At 39.9% G+C, this 20,253-nt stretch overlaps 1 protein-coding gene across 6 annotated transcripts in view; it reads right to left on the minus strand.

Moving 5' to 3' along the window:
- Positions 1 to 20,253, minus strand: part of MCTP1 (multiple C2 and transmembrane domain containing 1) — a 1,325,457-nt gene that overhangs the window by 216,676 nt on the left and 1,088,528 nt on the right. The window lies entirely within an intron of this gene.

Raw genomic sequence — 20,253 nt, forward strand, 5'->3', positions numbered from 1 at the left:
CTTCTAGGTACACTTATACACGGTTTTTAGATAAATAACGACTTCTGTGGATGTAAGCGTTAGCAAATCCTTTTGTCTCATCATGTAATCCCAGTCAGACTCAATGATGTTGAGATTAGAGCATTATAGGACCATATCATCACTTCCATGTTGTTCTCTATGCTGAAGATAGTTCTTAATTACGTTCATTGGCTTTATATTTGTGATCATTTTCCTCATGCAGAATAAATCTGAAGCCAATCAGATGTCACCCTGACATTATCGGATGATGGATAAGTATGTGCCTGAATTTTTCAGCATTGAGGACACCATTACTCCTGACCAAATTCCCAAATCTGTTTGCTGAAATGTAGCTCCAAGCTTGGAAGGAACCTCCACCAAGATTCACTATTTCTTGCAGACACTCATTGTTGTACTGCTTTCCAACCTTTTGGCGACAAATTGCCTTCTGTTAGGCCACGTGTACATGTTGAATATTTGGTGAGTTGTTTACCTCGGTATTTGTAAACCAAAACGAGGAGTGGGTGATAAATACAGAAGTGGTGACGAGTTTCCATTAATACTTTTCCTCTGATTCTTCCACCCTTGATTTTGGCGTACACATACTGAGATAAAAAACTCACCAAATACTCAGCTTGTGAACGTGGCCTTGGAGTCAAATATTTTTCTTTTTGACTCGGCAGTCCTGAACACTTGCTGATATTTTTTTGTATCCCAGTTCATATGTTTTTGTGTGCAGTTGAGTTGCTTGGCTTTGTTTCCATCTTGAAGGTTTGGTTTTTGGACGCAATTCTTTCATGACGATCACTTCTTGCCAGACTTCTCCAAATGGCTTATCGTGGTAGCTGGGCCCACTGATTGCTACCAGTTATGAGCTGATGACATTGCTGGACATACTTTGATTTCAAAGGAAAACATGATGTGTCTTTCATCTGCTGCACTAAGTTTTTTGATAGACATGCTCTTTTCCAACATGAAATGATCTAAAACACACATCGGTAGCATTTCTGAAGAAGAACAGAGTAAAAGTGATTTAGTGGCTCCTGATCTGACTCCAGTTCAACACCTTTGGGGAATTCTGAAGAGACAAGTTGAGCATCAATCATCCATACAGTAACCAGGCTTCAAAGAGGTCATTCTAGAAGAATGGAAAAAGATAGATGTTGCAATATGTCGCCAACTTTTTCATTCCATACTTAGACTTGGTTCAGTCCTGAAAAATCATGGAGGTCATACAAAATACTAGATGTAGTAGTTTGATATGTAGTGTATTAATTTTTGCAACAAATAATTTGAGTAAAACTGAAGATTTTGTAATGAAAGTTATGTTATTAACCTTACTTTCATGTCATGAGTTAAAAGACGTTGACTATGAAACTCAGTCCTGTCAAATATTTGTTAATTGTTGAGTTCAGCGAGATATCTATTAAAATCTTACTTTTCAAAGATGGTGTATTGAGCACAGTATGATGAGCGAATATTTTGAAATTCAGTTTCGCAAACTTCAACAATTTATTTAACAAAAATTTCAATTTGTGGTGAATCGATTTGCCTCAAATCTCAAGTACTCCAGTTGCCTTGAAAAGACAAGTATGATACCCCGAGGTCTTCTAGTACTGTATTCAATCCCTATAAGGCTCTTTAAAGGGAACCTGTCACTCCCAAAATCGAAGGTGAGCTAAGCCCACCGGCATCAGGGGCTTATCTACAGCATTCTAGAGAGAAAAAACCCCGTTAACAAATGAGCTAAATAGTACAGATCACAGTTATTTCCCTCCAAATAATAGGGATAGGTACTGTAACTTCCTGTGATCTGGACAGGGTGGTGGCATTTCCATATTTTTCTGCAGCGATGTGCAATATTACCCTATGCCCAGTGAAACTGTATGATTATGGTTGTTCCGTTATTATATTATATTATGCCCACTGAAAACAAAGTACGATCATGTAATACATGGTAGTGAAAATTCTTCCAGAGATATTAGGTACAAAATATATTCCAAAAATTGTATGTCTTTTTCAAACGATATGACATAATTACTCTAATTGTTACATCTGCATAAATAATACATTGTTTTTCATAAAGAAATTAGAGTACCCCAAATCTTGGAAAAAAAAACCTTAATTAATTTCTATAATTCCAAATAAAGCTTCCAATTAGTCATGATAAACTTTTCTTATTAATTTTGTACTGTTCCTCGTAAAAGGTTTCTACTGTTTCACCCTTGAGACAATGCTACTTCATTTCAATGGTAAAATTATTGACAATAGAGTTGGAGCAATGTGTGAAGAATTACAATGACCATGAATTCCAGAAGAGTTCAACCTATTTATATTACTGATTAACACTGAATCATTATTTAATACCAAAGACCTTCATCTCACTGGTGTAACAATGTCAGAAGAACCGGCGGATGATGCAAATGTCAAGTCTCATACAGCATGCCTGAAGGTCCTTTTGTTGGAAATCAGAAGTGATTAGGAAAAATTCTTATTCTGCGGTTAACAGTAAACATACATAAGAAGAAATGAAGAAATTGCTTTTAGCAGAGCTGCCTGGAATAATAACGATACCAGTGATCACAGCATTTAAAAGAAAGTCATCAAGTATTTCACTGCAGAACAAATCCTGCAGGGCTCTCACACTGCAAGGAGGAATAAGGAGATACAAATCCCGAGGTAGCACAGTGATTAAGCACTGATTACACAGAGTCCATAGCAAAGTGAACTAAAGTTTTTAATAACATTCCATAATTTGGATGAGTCACAAGTGACCCCAGTTCATTAGTACTGTTTTTTTCTTGCAAAAGCCTTTAAAATGTTTTATTTTTGTACATGTGTTTCTGGTGGCTTTTCGTATTATGTACTAGTATTTTTCTTTTCTTGTTTTTTTTTTTTAAATTTAAGTCTTATAACCTATGGATAAATATGGCAAAAAATATGCCTTAGGTTATGTTCACACATCCATGTGAAATGTCCATGGGCTGCCTGATTTTTTTTTTAAAAGGGAAATTAATCCATAGTTTTCATCAATTTATTCACACATCCGTGAAAATCACATATTCTGGTGTCATATCCATGAGATCAGTTGATGACTGGGGTGCCAGGAGCCAACCAGAAACATGTTGGGGACCTCCAGTTGAGCTGTATACAGTATTACCTGACCCTTGCATGCAAATGTGACTATGCTTATATATTACCGTATTTTGCAGTGATGCACCGAATTATAAGACACACACCAATTTTGGGGAGAAAAATTGGAAAAATGTTTCTTACTAAAATGGTGGTGCTTCTTATACTCCATGTGTCTTGTTGTTTACTGGGAGTAGCGATTGCAGTGGAACAGGTTCCCAGGATCGCTGCTAGCGGTAGCAGGAGTGGGGCGATGCTGTGGACCCCAGGCTGGAAGGAGGAGGTGGTTCAGAGCGGAGGTGCAATGTTGCAAGTGTTCAATGGTATGACGCTGAGGGCGCTCGTTGGTGTAGGGGCTCAGCCAACATTTTTTGAAAGACGGAGTCCCCGCACTTCCATGATTTACATTGTGGAGGACTCCGGGAAAATGATGGCTGGGGTCAACGCATGCACAGATGGAGATTTCCCAGGCTGCAGCTTGCAACATCACCCTACTCTTGCCTTCGGCAGCAGTAACCTTTGGACCCCACTCCACAGTAGCCGGTAAGGTATATTCAAATTATAAGGCGCACCCCCACTTTCCCCCTTAATTTTGAGGAAAAAAAAGTGTGTTTTATAATTCAAAAAATACTATATATATATATATATATATATATATATATATATATATACACTGTATATATATATATATATATATATATATATATATATATATATAAACCTGGATAGTTTGTTAAATTATGTAAATACTGCATTCAGTATTCATGTGATACGGCAACCAGGGAACTCACCTGATACCCTGTGGGCCAGTCCGAGCCTGTGTGAGACTCAGAGCGGGTCCTTAATGGGTCTGCATGGTCTCCGATGAAAAAAAATAGGATAACATTCAGACACTGAACAGGGATGTGAGAATGTGGCCTTACCTAGAGGACCCCCCATAATGTTTTATTTGGATATTGTCACAAGTGGGTCACATCCTCCTGGGAGATCTGGAGTTAGAAGATCACTATGTATTGTGAACCACAGATCTTCCATTTAGCCTGTGTATTTGTGTTTCATGTTAAATGGATTTTGTTTCTTACGGCGCTGAAGAGGTTAATGACCTTTTCTATGCTGGTTAGAAACTTGCACCTCCATCTCACAACTGTACTTGACCTGGTCATTTCCTCACACTATAAAATCTGGCCAGACCCTCTCTTCCATACCAGTGAAAGTTTCACTTCCTAGTTCCTTGGAGCGCTGTGCTGAGCTGGAGATTATTGTGGCTGCTGGAGATTATTGCATACTGTTTTTGGGTATATGCTGTCCTATTCCCACTTGGTTTATACATTCCTACCACTCTCTATACACCTCTCTACCTTTGGTGCTGCTATTTTGAGGTCTAGCCACATATTTTCAATGATGTTCAGATCAGAGGACTGCGATGGTTATTGAAAAACTTTCAGCTTGCACCTTTTGAGGTAGTCTGTTATGGACTTTGACGTGTGTTTAGGATCATTATCCATTTGTAGAAGCCATCCTCTTTCCAATTTCATCTCTACTGATGGTGTTATGTTTGCATCAAGACTTTTTTGAAATTTCATTGAATCCATTCTTCCCTCTACCTGTGAAATGTTCCCTGTGGCATTGGCTGCAACACAACCCCAAAGCATGATTGATCCACTCCCATGCTTAATGGTTGGCAAGATGTTCTTTTCATAAAATTCTGTGCCCTTTTTTCCACACATACCTTTGATCATTGTGGCCAAAGAATTCTATTTTAACCTCTTCAGTTCACAGGACGTGTATCCTGTCCTTTTGCATACTTCTGACACTGAATCTTACAGTGAAGATACAGGAGAGGATTTCTTCTGATGACTTATCCATAGCTTTGCTATCTTTTTATAGCCTTCTCCTGCTTTGTGGGCCCCCACCATTTTTCAGAGTGCTACACAGCTGCATAAAATAACCCATGACTGTTGTTTTTTGACACAAGGTTAGAGGAGGCTGGGCTTTTATAAAGCTGGGAAATTTGCATCACGTGGCCTTTCCTAATTGATGATAATAAACAAGCCATAACCCTAACAGGCTAATTAAGGTCTGAAGACTTGTTTAAAGTTATCTGAGCCCACAAATTTCCAATGGGGCCAAAACTAAGATACAAAAGAAATGTGTCATCTTTAACTTTAGGCCTTTTAGAGATCATTTCATCTTCAACTTGCTTAACTGTTCACAATAATAGCAATTTTGACCAGGGGTGCCCAAACTTTTATATGCCACTGTATGTATACAGCTTAATCATAAACCACATTACACATCATTTTTCAATTATTTACACCTATAAACGGCACCTAAATCATTATTACGCCAGGCAAGTAGTCATAAATACACGAAAGAAAAAGCACTAAGCAAAAAAGTAATAAAATATATAAATTGATTATATAAATGATTTTATTGGTGTTATAATAAAATTTATATATTTTATTACTTTTTCGCTTAGTGCTTTTTCTTTGGTGTATTTACATCATTTTTCAAGTCTAATAAATGCAATTGTATTAATCCTTTCACATATCAGAGGTTCTTTGTACATTTTAAACCTTTTAGGGCAGCCTACTCTTCCTTTCTCTACCTCTGTCACTGTTAAGTTTGTTTATTGTGCTTGCTTGTTTTATATATACAGTATATATATATATATATATATATATATATATATATATATATATATAATTATTATTATTATTATTATTTATTGTTATAGCGCCATTTATTCCATGGCGCTTTACATGTGAGGAGGGGTATACATAATATAAACAAGTACAATAATCTTAAACAATACAAGTCATAACTGGTACAGGAGGAGAGAGGACCCTGCCCACAAAGGCTCACAATCTACAAGGGATGGGTGAGAATACAGTAGGTGAGGATAGAGCTGGTCATGCAGCGGTTTGGTTGATCGGTGGTTACTGCAGGTTGTAGGCTTGTCGGAAGAGGTGGGTCTTCAGGTTCTTTTTGAAGATTTCAATGGTAGGCGAGAGTCTGATGTGTTGTGGTAGAGGGTTCCAGAGTAGGGGTGATACGCGAGAGAAATCTTGTATGCGATTGTGGGAAGAGGAGATAAGAGGGGAGTAGAGAAGGAGATCTTGTGAGGATCGGAGGTTGCGTGTAGGTAAGTACCGGGAGACGAGGTCACAGATGTATGGAGGAGACAGGTTGTGGATGGCTTTGTATGTCATGGTTAGGGTTTTGTACTGGTGTCTCTGGGCAATGGGGAGCCAGTGAAGGGATTGACAGAGGGGAGAGGCAGGGGAATAGCGGGGGGACAGGTGGATTAGTCGGGCAGCAGAGTTTAGAATAGATTGGAGGGGTGCGAGAGTGTTCGAGGGGAGGCCACAGAGCAGGAGGTTGCAGTAGTCAAGGCGAGAGATGATGAGGGCATGGACTAGGGTTTTTGCAGATTCTTGGTTGAGGAATGAACGGATTCATGAAATATTTTTGAGTTGAAGTCGGCAGGAAGTGGAAAGGGCTTGGATATGTGGTTTGAAGGAGAGATCAGCGTCAAGGATTACCCCGAGGCAGCGAGCTTGTGGGACTGGGGAGAGTGGGCAGCCATTTACTGCAATGGTTAGGTTCGTTGGGGGCGTCGCGTGAGATGGGGGAAAGATGATGAATTCTGTTTTGTCCATGTTAAGTTTCAGAAATCTAGCGGAGAAGGATGAAATAGTGGACAGACATTGAGGGATTCTGGTTAGTAGGGAGGGGATATCTGGTCCAGAGATGTAGATCTGTGTGTCATCAGCATACAGGTGATACTGAAAGCCATGAGATTCTATGAGCTGTCCCAGGCCAAAGGTGTAAATGGAGAAGAGCAGGGGCCCAAGGACTGAACCTTGTGGGAATATATATATTGTATGCACAGGACTCTTTAATTACTGGTGTAATAACACACTGCGGGGCTGGGATTACCAAGGTGGGTGGCCGCACTGGCCGCACAGGCGCCGTCTGCAAGCCTGGCTGTGACGTCAGACGGCCAAAGCTCACTGCACCTGCACCAGACAGTACTACACAGCGCAGGGGCCGGATTTCATGCGAAAACAGCGCGGAGGGGGCGGCACCCGGCGCCCCTGAAGATTTGAGTGACGGCAGGGTGGCGTTTCAAGCAGGGGGGTGAGGACCTGCCTCCCTGGCGAAAGACAGGTATTTTGGAGAAGTTATAAAACGCTATATTTTGGGAATACATGCACCAAAAACTAAAAGAGCCACCTTGTTAGAATGCAGCATTACTGCTGCACAAGGTGGCTCTTTTAGTTTATAACGGCTGGAGGGGGTGACAGTGGCCCTTTAATAAAAATAAATATAATAATAATTCTCAATGCTCCTAATAAATATAATTGCTTTTCTTGTTTTTTTTTGTATTTGAATTTATTGTACTTTTTTAAATAATCTAAATTTTCTATACTTTCTCTTCAACTAAGGCCAAGTTTAAATGCTTTGCTTATAACATGTAAATAATTGAATATTAATATTCACAGTATGAAGAAACATAATAAATATAAGCAGCATGAAATATTATGAAGCCGTGGGAGAAAAAAATCTCCCTCTGACAGAGTATATCTAGGAAACAGCTTGACATACAAAATAATAAGGGTAATATCTTGACACCTGAAATGCCCTTTTCATCAGGGAAAAGAAAGCGTTGAGCAAAACATCACAAACAATATTGTAAATATGAAGCCATTTATGCTCATGCAAAACCAGTAACCCTTAGTGTTACTCAATAAAAGCAAACCCTACACTTAATCTGCAATGCAAAGTCATTTCATTAAAGGGAACCTGTTATCATGAAAATGCAGTCCAATTTGCAGACCCATGTTATAGAGCAGGGGGCAGAGGAGATTGATATATAGTTTTGTGAGAAAAGAATCAATATAACCTGTGTTTTAATCATTTAAACTTTTGCTCTTTCTGGGATTTTCGGCACAGTGAGCGGTACTATCAGTGACTGGCAGGTGACTTTGTATAAGAGTGCACACAGAGATAGCTGTCAGTCACTGATAGGACCGCCCACCGGACAAAAAATTCCAGAAAGAGCAGAGGATTAAAACACAATTTATACTAAATGTTTACTCACAAAACTATATATCAATCTACTCAGTTCCCCCGGTTTAATAGCATGATGGCTGCAGGTTAGACTGAACCTTTATGTTGACAGGTTTCCTTTTACAGCAAACCTGACAGCGGATACATACTGCACAATCTACGGGCAGCACGTACCATGAACTGGCTGTATGATTTCAGCATTATATGTTAAACTCTGAGAAAAACATAGATCAATAGCCGACAGAGACCAATCAGCACGGAAGACATGTTGGACAAGCAGGTCCCTGGCATCTTTCACATGCCTGCTAACCTTGAGTGACATGTTGCACCATTCGTGTATGAACATGCTCCTGCCACATCTGCCATGATTACTAGGTTGCAAATTTACCGCTGAGCAGCACAAGCATTGTCCAGTTAAACCTTAGGACTGCTGGGAGAGTTGTAGAAACCTAAGAAGAACACAACCGAGAAAGACCTCTTCTGCTAATAAAAGACACAGGCATGGACCAAGTTTTAATGTTGTGGACAAGGTGTGGTGTTATGATCCTAGTGGTAGAGGATCTCAGGAGTTCCAGCTAAGTCCGCAAACACAAAAACCAGCTCATAGTGAAGTAGTAACTTGGCTGACCGCATATCTGATCCTGGCACAACAACTAGAAGTAGCCGGGGAACGTACCTACGTTGATTCTAGACGTCTCGCACCAGCCGGAGAACTAACTAACCCTTTCAGAGAAAATAAGACCTCACTTGCCTCCAGAGAAAAGACCCCAAAGTTATAATACAAGCCCCCAACAAATAATAACGGTGAGGTAAGAAGAAAAGACAAACGTAAGAATGAACTAGATTTAGCAAAGAGAGGCCCACTAATTAATAGCAGAAAATAGGAAGAGGACTTATGCGGTCAGCAAAAACCCTATAAAAATATCCACGCTGAATATCCAAGAACCCCCGCACCGACTAACGGTGTGGGGGGAGAATATCAGCCCCCTAGAGCTTCCAGCAAAAACAGAAATCACATTTTGAACAAGCTGGAACAAAATAAGAGCAATGCAAAAGGACAAAAATAAGAAAGCAGGACTTAGCTTATCTTGCAAAACTCAGGGACCAGGAGTCAGGAGGAAAACAGACATAGACTGATTACATCGATTCCAGGCACTGAGTTTCCAGGAAGTCTAAATAGGAACACCCAAGGCCTAACGAACCAGGTGGGTACCAACCTGGGGAAAGATAATCCAAGTGCCATACCGCTAGTGACCACAAGAGGGAGCCAACAAATATAGTTCACAACAGTGTGGCTATCCACAAAAAATATCAAGCTCAAAGTCCCTTGTGCTATGTGTTAACTTGACTTCTAGGTTAATTTGTCCATATAAATTCACTGAGGTCATTAACTCTGTAGGCTTTCGTTTAAAGCTTCCCCCTTCATTCAAGATGCCTAATGTATTTCATAAGTCCCTGTTAAAGGCAAGTCATTCTCTTATTCACTCAGTCAGAGATCCTCCTCCTCCCATTATGACCAAAGTGGAACTTGGAGTATGAGGTACAAAAAATTCTGGACTCTTTTGCGGTGAGAGGGTCCTTGCAGTATCTCGTGCACTGAAGAGATTATGGGCCAGAGGAAAGATTGTGGGTTTTGGCTAGTACCTTGTCAACAAACTGATCAGGAAATTTCTAACCTTATTTCCTGAAAAGCCTGGTTTTAAGGGTCCAGAGTCCCATCTTAAATGGGAGGTTACTGTAACATTTGCGTATAAACATGCTCCTACCACGTCTGTCTTGATTACTAGGCAGCGCAGCTGGGTAGCGCAAGTGTGGTTCAGTTAAACCTTAGGACTGCTAGGACTTGTTTCCTTTTAGCCAGTTTCTTCTGTTTTGTTCTGTCAGCTAATTAATTAACTGCAATTAGTTTTCTGCTGGAGCCGGGGTAGGGCTCCTCTCTGTTTAAACTTCCAGCAGTCACTTCTTTGCTGCCAGTTATAACTTTGCCAGTCTGGTTCTTGGTGAACTTTTGTTAGTCTTACTCCTCATAGACCTTGACCTACGTTGTGACTATCCCCCTGTTTGCCCAATTTGTCATTTTGTACATTCTGGTTTAACTTGGCTTACTGATCATTCTTTCCTTGCCAGCTTCTCTTGCTAGTGATTATGTACTATCTCCATTACATATGTCTTTCCCTGTATGCATGTACCAGAAGAGACAGAGCAGTAAGCAGGGAATAACCACTAGAGATGAGGGAACCTTTCAAGGTTCGGACTGGCGAATTTCCCAATATTTGCAGAATAGTTTGGCAACATATCAGAACCCCATTTAATTCAATGGGAGGTGAAACCAAATGCATAGAAAATACCTTCGGGGGGGTAAAAAGTTACCAAAACCGCTCAAATTAGGGGCAGACACCAGGAAAAGTGGCAACAATTGACCCAAAGTACAAATAGCATAATTGCGCAGCATGGATGCATGGGAAAGGGCTTGGACCAGCAATTCTAGCTGAACCCCTTCATGATATGCACCATACATGTACAGCGCATGTTGTGTCTCTCCCTTGGATGTGGGCTCCGGCACTGAGCCCACATCTTTCCCGGCACATGCCATCTATTTTGAACAGCTGACATGTGCCCCTAACAGAAGTGGGTGGAATCGCGATCCATCAACTGCTGTTAACCTGTTAAATGCCACTGTCAATCTCTGACAGTGGCATTTAATGTGATCGTGCCAGAATCGAGTCACTAATCCAGCCCATCGGTGCCTGTGTCACATGACCGCTGGTCGCCGATGGGTTGGCACAGTGGATCATCGCCTGTGTGTAGCAGAGGTGATCGGATTATAGCAGCCTCTATTCTCCCATGAAGACTATTGAAGCAAGTGAAAAGTAAAACAAATACACATATTTGGTATCGCAGCATTTAGAATCACTCGATCTATCAATATAAAAAATAATTAATCCCATTGGTAAAAGGCGTAGCGAAAAAAAAATCAAAACGCCAGAATTACGGGGTTTTTTTGTCGCCGCAACATTGCATTAAAATGCAATAGCGGGTGATCAAAAGATCGTATCCACACCAAAATGAAGATGCTACGGGTCTCGGAAAGTGACACAATTTTTTTTTTAAACAAACCTTGGAATTTTTTTTCACCACACAGTATAATGGCACTCTGACACCCCTTCCACTACAGGCAGCCCACCAGACGAAGACCCAACCTGGAGTCTCAACATTTCAAAAAATGATTGCCACACACCACTAAAGTGGCATCAATTTTCACATCCAAACATAGACTAAGTGTGAACAGCTGCTGAACCTAGAGTCACCAACTCGTATATAGCTAAATAAATAAGGCAGCACACTGCGACGCCAAAACATGCAAACATGAAACATGAAAATTGAACTGCATTACTGCATTAGAAATATGAAAAAATGAGAGCGTTTAGCGCATAAATTGGCCAATTTATGTGTACCTGGTAGCCACATTAAGGCATCTCTCGTATACCAGGACCTAGACCTAGACAGTAGGTTCCCATTCAGATGAAGATGTTTATTCTCAGCGAGGAAAGGAAAGTCTAGGTCCTGGTATACGAGTTGGTGACTCTAGGTTCAGCACCTGTTCACACTTAGTCTATATTTGGATATGACGGTCAGTTTTTTGAAATTTGTATTCATTAGCCTTCTGACTGAGCACTCCACCTCTTAGCCACAGGTGTTTTAATTGCAGCAGGACCATTACCCCTCCACAGAGAGAGAGAGAGAGATTTTAGTCTAAGAAGAGGATTCACAGTAGGTTCCCATTCAGATGGAGACGTTTATTCTCAGCAAGGAAAGGAAAGTCTAGGTCCTGGTATACGAGAGATGCCTTAATGTGGCTACCAGGTACACATGAATTGGCCAATTTATGCGCTAAACGCTCTCATTTTTTCATATTTCTAATGCAGTAATGCAGTTCAATTTTCATGTTTCATGTTTGCAAGTTTTGCGGCCGCAGTGTGCTGCCCTATTTATTTAACTGTATACGAGTTGGTGACTCTAGGTTCAGCACCTGTTCACACTTAGTCTATGTTTAGATGTGATGGTCAGTTTTTTGAAATTTGTGATCTCAGGTAAAACGTTTACCTTCCGATCACCAGCGACTCCCATTAGCCTTCGCCAACTGCCACTAATAACAGCAAGAGCAGGCAGCGGCTGATGGGAATATTTATCAGCCTGCGCCTGTGCTCTAAATAAATAATTTAAAACAAAAATCAGCACAGGTTCCCCTGTATTTTTGATAACCTGCCACGCAAAACTGCGTCCAGCAACAGCGGTCAGCTTTAGCAAGGCTGGTTATCAAGAGTAGAGGGGTAAACATGCAGTTTTTAAAAATTATTTAAATAAATAATTAAAAAAAATGGTGTGGGGTCCCCACCATTTTTGACAACCAGCCAAGCTAAAGCAGAGAGATGGGGGCTGGTATTCTCAGTCTTGTAAGGGGCCATGGATATTGGCCCCCATCAGCCTAAAAATAGCAGCTAGCAGCTGCCCAGAAAAGGTGCATCTATTAGATGTGCCACTTCTGGCACTTTGCCCTGCTCTTCCCACTAGCCCTGTGGTGGTCGCAAGTGGGGTTCATATCTTTGGGACTGATGCCACCTTTGTATCGTCAGGTGACATCAAGCCCACGGCTTAGTAATCGAGAGGCGTCTAAAAGACACCCATCCTTTACTAATTCTATAGTTGTATTGTAAATAAACACACAGCCAAAATAAAGTCTTTTATTTAAAATAAAAAACACACTTTTTTATTTAAAAATAACAAACAGTTATACTCACCTAACGCCCATTCCATTGAAGCCCTCGTCTCCTGTAAAATTCATTTAAATTTCGAGACGCTACTCAAAACCTCAAAAAAGACCATTCATATTCAGTAAATCATATACATACATATATCAATTAAACATACAGTAAATGATTGGAATGATATGGGATTAATCTAATCGATGCATGATTCTTACCCCTTGTAGGCCACACTTACTAGTTATGTCCATCAGCATCTAAGACAAATTGTAATATTAGATTTCCCTTCATATGCAGTATTAATATTCAGTGGAAATGTTCAAAGTTATGGATTCAATACATAGATTCCAAATTTTCCAAAAAGAACTAGTAGTTTTTGCTTTTTTCAGAGTAACATTAAATTCAGAAAGTATAACTTTGCTTATTTTAGTTTTAGCAATATCCAAAATAGAAGAAAAGGTAGCACTCATCTCCGATTAAAACTTTCTTTATTCAGTCATGTAGTAGCGGGTTCGGGTTCAGCAGGAGGAATGTGGGGGACTTCAGGAAACTTTGTTTTCCTCAAGTTCCCCACATTACTTCCGCTGAACCAGAACCCACTACTACGATTTATGGTACGCACCTGTACTCCAATGGTTAATGGTGGTTTGCTAAGAGACTGAACACTTGGTATATACTGTAGCTGCTTCAACCATGAAATAAGTGCCAGCATTCCTTTGCTATAAAATTTCTACAAATACATTATTTTAGTTTTCTATTCCTTAATTGTTAGGTGGGCTATAGTTTATGTAGTTCATACTAGAACTACTTTGGTATACATAACATTTCTTGAGATCACTTTTTATTCCATTTTATGGAGGGAGGCAAAGTGACCAATTCCTATGTGGGATATAAATGTGATCATGCAATACTTCAGACTTTTATGATTGTGGCAATAACAAATAGATCTAGATTTTTACATTCTTATATTTACCAATTGGGAACAAATAACAAACATTTTATGTGACATTCAAAAGATGCAAATCTCCAAAATATCACTGCATTTTCCTTTAGACATTGGCCATGTATTGAAGGGTCATAAAGAATCTGCAACTAATTAATGTAACTGCATTACAATCTATGATATTTTCTAAACGTGAGATAACGAGTGTTATAGATGAATATATATCTTCTGCGGGATCAAGAGGTTTTATTATAATGATGAGACAAGATCTTTAGTTAGGACAAAAGAAGTAAAGAAGAATCTTCTCCTCATGGTCTTTTCTTTGCCTCATTCGAGCAAGAACAATGAACTACTACATTTTGCTCAGCTTCAAGGCTTATCAATTGAAATCTGCAGTTGAGAGTTTTGATAATACATGCATTAAATGATCATTCAGAATGACTTGTGAGCATATCCCTTGTGTAACACACTTCAAGAAAAATAATTTAAGTTGGAATACTGAACATCCTCCTCTTACTGCAAACCACAGCATCTATAAAAGAGACTATCATCTGAAATGATTAACACCTTACAGCTCAAGAAACAAAGCCTGCCCTTTTATACAGGCAGCTGTGGATCATTAGCTCTAGTGATGGGACCTATGTGATGTGAATTTTTCTTTCTAATTAAAAGATGAGATTCTGTCGGTAACTATCTCTTCACTGAAAACGGAGAGGTGGAATTTCCATTTTGCACAGAATAGCTATTTGCTCTTCAACAATAAGTTAAGCACATTATTTTTTTTACTATCCATCCATCTGCTTCTATTAAAAAACTTAACTTTTAAATTTTGAATTTTGTTTTATCTATTAGATCTATAGCATTTATTTTTAGGTTATAGCCTTTATATAGCTACTATTCAGTCTCCCTTTAATTCATGTTCCGTGTATTAACAAAACAGCATTAGGTATTAAATATCCTCCAAAACGAATGGGTCGATAGTGATTAGTGAAATATTAACTACTCTGTCCTAGACTGCCCAATCTAGCTATCCATGAAAGTCGTCTACAGTAAGAAAACTTTAACAGAGTGGATATTTTTTAATTGGATTCCAAAGAGAAGAAAATTCCATTGTTCAGACACCCCTTAGAAATTGTATAAAAGTTGGATTTGTACTCGGCTTGCAACTGTCCCAATGTTAGGTCCCGGGTGGTAGAATCGCCATGTTCTCAGTGTACTAAAGAGAAATAACAGGGATACTAACGCTGCCGAGTAATTCACAACGTATACAGTAAATTGGAAAATCGCAAGAATTGTAAAGACTACTTGTCGCATTTCTATGGGTCAATATAAACTCATTGCCATCAACATTACATTGAGTCATAAAATAATAATAATTCATGTCATAATCTCCTCTTCCCACAATCGCATACAAGATTTCTCTCGCACATCCCCTCTACTCTGGAACTCTCTACCACAACATATTAGACTCTCTCCTACCATCAAAACCTTCAAAAAGAACCTGAAGACCTACCTCTTCCGGCAAGCCTACAACCTGCAGTAACCACCGATAGACCAAACCGCTGCACGACCAGCTCTACCCTCACCTACTGTATCCTCACCCCTCCCTTGTAGATTGTGAGCCCTCGCAGGCAGGGTCCTCTCTCCTCCTGTACCAGTCATGACTTGTATTGTTCAAGATTATTGTACCTGTTTTTATTATGTATACCCCTCCTCACATGTAAAGCGCCACGGAATAAATGGCGCTATAATAATAAATAATAATAATCCGCTCAATTACCACTCAAAAAATATGGATGCATCTATTTTTTTCAGGAACACTGGAAAGAAATCCCCAATTTTTATGGACTGTCAAGGAATTTGTGAGCATTTGGCAACCATGTTCACATGTCCAAAATTTTATATAAGAATTCTATTGCTAAGGAAATATATAATGTTAGAAGATCTCCATCTGCGCACGCGCGGCATCCCGCGGCCATTTTCCTGAAGCCCCGGGCAGCAGAGCGCTCCATCTGCGCACGCGCGGCCACAGGAAAGATGGCCGCGCCCACCGGTAAACGGCGAATAGCGTAGACCGCGCTGTTTTGAATCTCCTGGGCAGTGGATCTTCTCTTTGGACATGCGCACACCACTACGCCACCAACGTAATGATGAGCCTGATCTGGGGGAGAAACAGCGCTGTGACCACGCCCATCCGACCTGACCAACTTGAGTGACAGGACAAAACGGCCACTTCACAAAGCTATTTCGGCAGTCTAACGGGGGTGTAAAGGCACCAAGAAGGCACTAATGTAAAGCCCAGCTCTGCCCCTATTTCACACTATTTTTATCTAATCTTTAAAAAACGGGGTGATAGGTTCCCTTTAAGAACATCCTAAATAGGCACTGTAAGCAGTTTATACCTTGTAGAAGAATGGTTGTAGATGACGAGGAAAAATCTAATATATTAAACACCTTCTTCTCCATGGTATTCACGTTGGATAATAAAATGCTAGGTGAAATGCAGAGAGACAAAGAAAACCCTATATTAAGGGTCACCAATCTAACCCAAGAAGAGGTGCGAAACCAGATAAATAAGATTAAAATAGATAAATCTCCGGGTCTGGATGGCATACACCCACAAGTACTAAGATAACTAAGTAATGTAATAGACAAACCATTATTTCTTATATTTAGGGACTCTATAGCAACGGGGTCTGTTCCACAGGACTGGCGCATAGCAAATGTGGTACCAATATTCAAAAAGGCCTCTAAAAGTGAACCTGGAAATTATAGGCCAGTAACCCAAATTTCTATTGTTAGTAAAGTATTTGAAGGGTTTCTGAGGGATGTTATTCCGGATTATCTCAATAACAATAACTGTTTAACTCCAAATCAGCATGGGTTTATGAGGAATCTCTACTGTCAAACCAATCTAATCAGTTTTTATGAAGAGGTAAGCTATAGACTGGACCAAGGTGAGTCATTGGACGTGGTATATCTTGATTTTTCCAAAGCGTTTGATACAGTGCCACACAAGTGGTTGGTACACAAAATGAGAGTGCTGGTCTGGGGGAAAATGTGTATAAATGGGTAAGTAACAGGCTTAGTGATAGAAAGCAGAGGGTGGTTATAAATGGTATATTCTATAACTGGGTCGCTGTGACCAGTGGGGTACCGCAGGGGTCGGTGTTAGAAGCTATTCTCTTCAACATATTTATTAAAGATCTGGTAGAAGGTTTACACAGTAAAATATTGTTATTTGCAGATAATACAAAACTATGTAAAGCAGTCAATACAAGAGAAGATAGTATTCTACTACAGATGGATCTGGATAAGTTGGAAACTTGGGCCGAAAGGTGGCAGATGCTTTTTTACAATGATAAATGTAAGGTTATACACATGGGAAGAAGGAATCAACATCACGATTACACACTGAATGGCAAACCACTGGGTAAATCTAACATGGACAAGGACTTGGGGATCCTAGTTTATGATAAACTTACCTGGAGTAGCCAGTGCCAGGCAGCGGCTGCCATGGCAAACAGGATCATGGGGTGCATTAAAAGAGGTCTGGATACACATGATGAAAGCATTATACTGCCTCTGTACAAATCCCTGGTTAGACCGCACATGGAGTACTGTGTCCAGTTTTGGGCATCGGTGCCTTGGAAGGATATAATGGAACTAGAGCGAGTACAAAGGAGGGCAACAAAATTAATAAAGGGGATGGGGAAACTACAATACCCAGATAGATTAGCAAAATTAGGATTATTTAGTCTAGAAAAAAGATGACTGAGGGACGATCTAATAACCATGTATAAGTATATAAGGGGAAAATATCTCTCTGAGGACCTGTTTATACCAACGAAGGTGACAATCACAAGGGGGCATTCTCTGCGTCTGAAGGAGAGAAGGTTTTTCCACCAACATAGAAGAGGATTCTTTACTGTTAGGGCAGTGAGAATCTGGAATTCCTTGCCTGAGGAGGTGGTGATGGTGAACTCAGTTGAGGGGTTCAAGAGAGGCCTGGATGTCTTTCTATAGTATCTTACAGTTATTAGGTTCTTTAGAAGGACGTAGATCTGGGGATTTATTCTGATGGAATATAAGCTGAACTGGATGGACAAATGTCTATTTTTGGCCTTGCTAACTATGAGGTGTCCGATAAGGATGCGTCCTTTCACAGTTTCTCTGCAATTTGTATGCAGAAGCTATATTCAGTAAGGTTGGACTTCCTTAAAAAGAAGGAATTAAAATTGCCGGACGAATCATCAACAATCTTATGAACGCAGACAAAACAACTTTGACAACAAGTGTAGATGGAATGAAGAACTTATTAAGGAGGCCTGGAAGTCTTCCTGGAGCGTAACAATATTGTATCTTACAGTTATTAGGTTCTTTAGAAGGACGTAGATCTGGGGATTTATTCTGAAGGAATATAGGCTGAACTGACAAATGTCTTTTTTCGGCCTTGCTAACTATGTTACTATGTTAAAATCACAAAAAAATCTAAAAAAAAAAATATGATCAATAACCATACAGGGATTACAGGGATTTCATATTGTTCCTATTACCTGGTAACAATACAACATTGATACTGGTCTTATGACTTAGATCTTTACCCAACACAAAAGTTAAAGAGGAACGGAGTTTTATTCTATGAGACACTGCACAATTCTTCTCCATACACTGTGTGCAGAATTATTAGGCAAGTTGTATTTTGATTCCATGATACTTTTTATACATGTTGTCCTACTCCAAGCTGTTCAGGCTTGAGAGCCAACTACCAATTAAGTAAATCAGGTGATGTGCATCTCTGTAATGAGGAGGGGTGTTCTCTAATGACATCAAAACCCTATATAAGGTGTGCTTAATTATTAGGCAACTTCCTTTCCTTTGGTAAAATGGGTCAGAAGAGAGATTTGATGGGCTCTGAAAAGTCCAAAATTGTGAGATGTCTTGCAGAGGGATGCAGCAGTATTAAAATTGCCAAACTTTTGAAGCGTAGTCACGGAACAATCAAGCATTTCATGGCAAATAGCCAACAGGGTCGCAAGAAGTGTGTTGGGCAAAAAAGGCGCAAAATAACTGCCCATGAATTGAGGAAAATCAAGCTTGAAGCTGCCTCGATAACATTTGCTACCAGTTTTGCCATATTTCAGAGCTGCAACGTTACTGGAGTAACAAAAAGCACAAGGTGTGCTATACTCAGGGACATGGCCAAGGTAAGGAAGGCTGAAAAACGACCACCTTTGAACAAAAAACATAAGATAAAATGTCAAGACTGGGCCAAGAAATATCTTAAGACTGACTTTTTAAAGGTTTTATGGACTGATGAAATGAGATTGACTCTTGATGGGCCAGATGGATGGGCCAGAGGCTGGATCAGTAAAGGGCAGAGAGCTCCACTCCGACTCAGATGCCAGCAAGGTGGAGGTGGGGTACTGGTATGGGCAGGTATCATCAAAGATGAACTTGTGGGACCTTTTTGGGTTGAGGATGGAGTGGAGCTCAACTCCCAGACCTACTGCTAGTTTCTGGAAGACAAGTTCTTCAAGCAGTGGTACAAGAAGTCGGTATTGTTCAAGAAAAACATGATTTTCATGCAGGACAATGCTCCATCACATGCCTCCAACTACTCCACAGCGTGGCTGGCCAGTAAAGGTCTCAGAAGAAAAAATAATGACATGGCCCCCTTGTTCACCTGATCTGAACCCCATAGAGATCCTGTGGTCCCTCGTAAAATGTGAGATTTACAGGGTGGGAAAACAGTACACCTCTCGGAACAGTGTCTGGGAGGCTGTGGTGGCTGCTGCACGCAATATTGATCATAAACAGATCAAGCAACTGACAGAATCTATGGATGGAAGGCTGTTGAGTGTCATCATAAAGAAAGGTGGCTATATTGGTCACTAATTTTTTGGGGTTTTGTTTTTGCATGTCAGAAATGTTTATTTCTAAATTTTGTGCAGTTATATTGGTTTACCTGGTGAAAATAAACAAGTGAGAGGGAAATATATTTGTTTTTTTTAAGTTGCCTAATAATTCTGCACAGTAATAGTTACCTGCACAAACATATATCCTTCTAAGATAGCCAAATCTAAAAAAAAAACCACTCCAACTTCCAAAAATATTAAGCTTTGATATATGAGCCTTTTGGGTTGATTGAGAACATAGTTGTTGATCAATAATAAAAATAATCCTCTAAAATTCAACTTGCCTAATAATTCTGCACACAGTGTATATTGTGCCTTGAGTCTTCTGCCAAAGGTAAAAGTCAGGTTCTGGAGATGATACCATATGGTATGTGAAGAAACCCTTTATGTTCATGTATCTGCTTCATTTCTACTACACACA

The sequence above is a fragment of the Ranitomeya variabilis genome, chromosome 1 (assembly GCF_051348905.1).
Source record: "Ranitomeya variabilis isolate aRanVar5 chromosome 1, aRanVar5.hap1, whole genome shotgun sequence".
Taxonomy (NCBI): domain Eukaryota; kingdom Metazoa; phylum Chordata; class Amphibia; order Anura; family Dendrobatidae; genus Ranitomeya; species Ranitomeya variabilis.